Genomic DNA, 6000 nt, shown 5'->3' with positions numbered 1-6000 from the left:
CACTTCGCTTGGTGGAGCCTGGCAAGTATCATATTTTTTTAGTTCGCGTATTTTGTTTGCGCTTCGTTTTGATTGTATTATTTTTGCTTTATTTTTTACAAAAAAAAAAGTTGGGTAGTTTTGCTTGGGGGAGCTATTTTGAGACTACTCTTCATTAGACTGGAACAACAAGTTTTATTTGAATGTAATAAAATACGTTTAAATATTTTGTTCTAAGTTTTTTTCTGCCCTAATACAGAAGAAGTTAAAATGTCACATCTTTTTCTATTGACCTTTTATGACTGTAGGCTAAAACCTGTAAAACATGAGCTAAGAGCTCATATGGCACTTGTGACGAGGCAAGAAGAGCTAAGAGCCAAGAAATCATATGGTATGAGCTCTAACAAAATTCTATGAATCAATAGATTGATTTATAAAGGAAAATAAGAGGCTTAATGCCGGTCAGGATTTAAAATAAGAGCTCTGAGTCACGATGTCCTTCTAAATATCAAAATTCATTAAGATCCGATCACCCACTCGTAAGTTATAAATACCTAATTTTTTCTAATTTTTCCTCTCCCTTTAGCCCCAGATGGTCGAATCTGGGAAAACGACTTTATCAAGTCAGATTGTGCAGCTTCCTAACACGCCTACCAATTTTAATCGTCCTAGCACGTCCAGAAGCACCAAACTCGCCAAATCACTGAACCCCTCCCCCTAATTCCCCCAAAAAGAGCGAACCCAGTACGATTCTGTCAATCACGTATCAAGGACATTTGTTTATTCTATTCTATCCACCAAGCTTCATCCCGATTCCTCCACTCCAAGTGTTTTTCCAAGATTTCGCCTTCCAACTCCCCCCAATGTCAAAAGATCTGGTTGGGATTTGAAATAAGAGCTCTGAGACATGAATTCCTTCTAAAAATCAAATTTCATTAAGATCCGATCATCTATTCGTAAGATAAAAATACCCAAATTTTCACGTTTTCCAAGAATTCCGGTTTTCCCCTCCAACTCCCCGCAATGTCACAGGATCTGGTAGGAATTTAGAATTAAAACTTTAAAGCACAAGATCGTTCTAAATATCAAATTTCATTAAGATCTGGTCACCCTTTCGTAAGTTACAAATACCTCAATTTTCAAAATTACCCCCCCCCCCCAATTCCACCAAAGAGAGCAGATCCGGTCTGGTTATGTCAGTCACGTATCTTAGACATGGTTCTATTCTTCCCATCCAGTTTTATCCTGATCTCACCGCTTTAAGTATTTTCTAAGATTTGCGGTCCCCCAAACTGCAACCGCCCCCCCCCCAATTACGCTTGATCCGGTTGAGATTTAAAATAAGAGATCTGAGTTACGGGGTCCTTCTAAATATGAAGTATCATGAAGATCCGATCACTCCTTCGTAAGTTAAAAATACGTCATTTTTTCTTATTTTCAGAATTAGCCCCCCCCCCCCAATAGAGCGGATCCGTTCCAATTATGTAAATCACGTATGTAAGACTTCTGCTCTTATTTTTCCCACCAAGTTTCATCCCGATCCCTCCAATCTAAGCGTTTTCCATGATTTTAGGTTCCCCACCCCAAACTTCCCCCAATGTCACCAGATCTGGTCAGGATTTAAAATAAAAGCTTTAAGACACGATATCCTTCTAAATATCAAATTTCATTGAGATCCAATCACCCATTCGTAAGTTAAAAATACCTCATTTTTTCTAATTTTTCAGAATTAACCCCTCCCCCAACTACCCCAAAGAGAGCGGATCCGTTCCGGTTACGTCCATCATGTATCTAGGACTTGTGCTTGTTTTTCCCACAAGTTTCATCCCGATCCCTCCACTCTAAGTGTTTTCCAAGTTTTAGGTTTCCCCCTCCCAACCCCCCCCCCCCCCCCAATGTTACCAGATCCAGTCGGGTTTAAAATAAGAGCTCTGAGACACGATATCCTTCTAAATATCAAATTTCATTGAGATCCGATCACCCGTTCGTAAGTTAAAAATACCTCATTTTTTCTAATTTTTCAGAATTACCCCCCCCCCCCCCCAACTACCCCAAAGAGAGCGGATCCGTTCCGATTATGTCAATCATGTATCTAGGACTTGTGCTTAATATTCCCACCAAGTTTCATCCCGATCCCTCCACTCTAAGTTTTTTGCAATTTTTAGGTTTCCCCCTCCCAACTCCCCCCCCCCCCTCAATGTCACTAGAGCTGGTCGGGATTTCAAATAAGAGCTCTAAGACACCATATTCTGCTAAATATCAAATTTCATTGAGATCCGATCACCCGTTCGTAAGTTAAAAATACCTAATTTTTTTAATTTTTCAGAATTACTCCACTCCCCCCCCCCTGGTCAAATTGGGAAAACGACTATTTCTAATTTAAGCTGGTCCCGTCCCTGATACGCCTGCCAAATTTTATCGTCCTAGCTTACCTGACGTGCATAAAGTAGCAAAACCGGGACCGACAGACCGACAGAATTGGCGATTGCTATATGTCACTTGGTTAATACCAAGTGGTATAAAAACCAATAAATTAAAAATATGGGAGCGTAAATAGAGAAACTTTTTGTAAAAAGATGTACCGACGTTTGAAGTGAGTTTTAAGGATATATTCAGGGCATGCCCTACTGAAGGCATTCACAGTTGGATCCTAAAATTAGAAAAAATTCAAGTACCTTTTTTCTAATTTCTTTTATTTTGTCTCATAATTTACCTGCTTTTTTGTTATTTGTTTTGATCTTGACCCTCTTGAAATAAATTTCTGTGGACGTGTCTACCTGAAAGTATGTAATTATCGGATCGATCTGTTGACCACTCTGAAATTACGTACAACTGATGGGGCGTGTCAATCATTGCAGAACTGTTCCAAGTGTTTTGGGGACTGCGTCAACCATGGGAGAATTGCGCGGCGCACGTGTTGTTCTGAGTTGTTCATCAGGGTACGAGAAGCGGGCAACCCCTCAATTCGCATGGCTGAGCAGGATTTTCTTCAAAGTCAATTAGTCAAGTCTAATTGCCCGATTTAGTTCAATTAAATTTGTATTTACGCTCTCTCCATTGAAACTCATAATTTTGAAACTCACCTCGAGTATTAACGCCCATGTGCCGCATATTTCCGCCATGCTTGGCACGCACCCCCTGTACGTAGTTTCTGAAAGTTGGCGCCCCCGCAGCTTATCTATTTACTATTTTCTTTGAAAATTTTTCCAGCATATAAACCAAGGTCAGGGTATTTTTCACTCGTTCGTGCCGCACTGCGTAACAGGATAATATATTGATATTCCTTGTGTATCGCTTAATGTCCTTGCAAATCACGTATTCGTTTTGTCAGATTTTGTAAGCATTAGATTACCTGTAATTTTATTACCTGCCATTCAAGGGCTTAGATTCCTATGTAAAATTTTTTAGTAAAATAAAATAAAAAAAAAAAATGAAGAAATAATAAAAAAAACTTTTTGCTTACAGAGGAATTGCAAGAAACTAAATGATATTTCAAATCGAAAAAGTTAAAAATTGCCCTGCTCTATATTTTCCCATCTTGCTGCTCTTGTAGAAATGAACTTAAAAAATGTTTTTGTCGATTTCTTTCTTTCAAGGTTCTGGTGAAAAATCACCCAAGGACCAAAAAGAAGACAGGCGACAAGCTTCTGCTTATCATTTAGCAAATTTCCAAGGTTCTTTTGCGAAGCATCGGAAGCTTTAAAAAATATATCTCTAGATATTAAGTAATTTTAACACATCTGCCTAAAGGTTCTTAGGCGTTTTCAAAAACGACAAAGACCGGGACTTTTTGTTGTTCCTTCTTTATTTTCTTTTCGTGTTTGCTATTGGTAATATTGTTTCCCTCTTCTATTTATAAATGTTTTTTGGCTCACTTATTGTATGATTTGAAGATTTTTCCCCTGTCGTTTGGCTAGTAACCTGTTTTGATAAATTCTACATTGAGAACTGATTATCGCTAAATTTTAGTTCTTGGAAATTCACTTTTTCTGAGATCTGCAGACAAGAATTGGTTTAAGACCAACTACAACCCTTCAGTAATAAAACCTTCAGACCGATTTCTAGGGTTGTTGGTGTCCAGGGCAAAATTAGTTATAGACCCCCTACCGACTCAAATATAAGCAAAAGAGGATGAATCAAACTAAAAAACTTTATCAGAATGGACAACCCCCGAGCTGCAACTCCTACAACTCCTGCTACGGCACCTGAGGCAAGTGTCCCTTGTTGAAACCCTCCCACCCCACCCTTTTAACGGTTGTGAAAACCATTTATTGGTTACTAGTCAATTGAAGTATAAATTCAGTTGAGTATTAAAAGTCATTATTTTTTACTGCTCAATTGAAGGTCAGCTTTTAGTTATATCGTTCGAATGAATTTCAAGGAAATCGGAGGTTGGAAAATCCATGGTCCTAACAATTGTCTCCATAAACCATCTCCATGGACCATATTCTTTTTTTACAGGTTAGGTAGCTCCTAAAGTACCAACAACAGTGGAATTGGATGCGATTGTTTGAGTTGGTTAAGTAAAAATTTACACAACCATATATCTAAAAAATTCGAAAAAATGGGGAATACAATTTTTAATGAAAAAACTGCATATGCTGCTATTGCTACTGGCGGCCTCCAAATTAAAGAAAAACAATCGTGAAGAAAATTCAGCTAAAAAAATTTGGTGCAAAACAGCACAAGGGGGTGCAGCTTTCTTTTTAAGGTGTAGTTGTTTTGTTGAGTCAAATATTCTTAATATTTGAATTTTTACGAACGAAAATTATTGTCAGTTCTATCTTTTTAATTTGCTTATGTATTATCCTTGTTCAACACGGCAACACTGACACAATGTATTTTTGCTCTAAAAACTTCATAATTTTGAAGCAACAAATAGAAGAATCTTAGAAAACCTTTTTTTTCAGGCATTAATAGACCTAAGACTGATTGTTTTTATTTTAATGTCCTTGGTAATTTAAGGACTCTGCTCCCCGTGTGGTGGGTTATTTTCCAACGTTGCACGGCTTTACCCTGGGTTCCCACTGATGCGATATCATGCATAAACGCCCGTTTTGTGTGAACTAGTAACTTTTTGCAACAACTCTATGCGTCGCAACGATTTAGCATATGCATTGAAAAATTTTTCACTGAGGTTTTGAAAATTACATCCGTTATTCTGAATTGGAAACTTTGTAGAACCCTACATTGCAAGTAATCGAGAAACTAATCATATTTATCAGAAGTTCTTCATTAATATTTGACAAAAAGCATGAGGGTCATATTTCCCTGCATCCGCTATCCGGAGCCGTTTTGCGTTAAAAAAATCGCATCAATGGGAATCAAAGCTTTTTGTTGCCAGCCAAGAATGCCAAGAACCAAGGCAATTTAGTAGAAATTTGTATGGCTATGAAAAACAATGCTTTTGTTCTATCAAGATCTTGAAACATCATCGAAAGCTATAAGGAATTCCAAGAGAAAAGTAATAAAGCACGTTTACTTACCCCAGCCTCCTAAAAAACAGAATTTCATGTGACTGTTGTTACCAATGTTGGGACGTTTGGTACAGTTTCTAAAATCCTCACAATATGCAATTGTGCTGGACCATAGTAAAATTCATTACTTGCTACTACTCAACTGAAGGCCAATTTGTAGTTATATTGTTCCAATGAATTTCAAGGAAATAGGAAAATCAGCAGTCCTAACAGTTGTCTAAAAATAATACGGAACTAGACATTACAGTCCCTACCGACGGTGCTGATCTTTTTTTCTTGGCCCTTCAGCCAAGAAGTGCGATGGGGGGCTGGGGGCCAACTATCCTGTGCTTTCGCACACCCTTAATGTTTACCTTCCCCAGATTTCTCCAGGTACCCATTTAAAGCTGGGTCGACTCTGGCTGAGCTTACAGAGTCAAGCCACTGACCCCCGTCCCAAAATAAAGAATTAGGTAAACTAGAATTCGAACCCTCGTCCTCTCAGACAAAGGATCATGAAACACCACATCTGATCAGCTGCAGAAAATGCCGTTTTAATTAAAGC

General features: G+C 38.2%; 1 protein-coding gene across 3 annotated transcripts in view; it reads left to right on the top strand.

The window, feature by feature from the left end:
• LOC136024728 (beta carbonic anhydrase 1-like) overlaps positions 1-6000 on the top strand; it is a 143574-nt gene that overhangs the window by 115753 nt on the left and 21821 nt on the right. The window lies entirely within an intron of this gene.

The sequence above is a fragment of the Artemia franciscana genome, chromosome 3, assembly GCF_032884065.1.
Source record: "Artemia franciscana chromosome 3, ASM3288406v1, whole genome shotgun sequence".
Classification (NCBI taxonomy): domain Eukaryota; kingdom Metazoa; phylum Arthropoda; class Branchiopoda; order Anostraca; family Artemiidae; genus Artemia; species Artemia franciscana.
The sequence above is the reverse complement of the archived record's forward strand: the minus strand, read 5'-3'. Positions and strand labels throughout refer to the sequence as shown.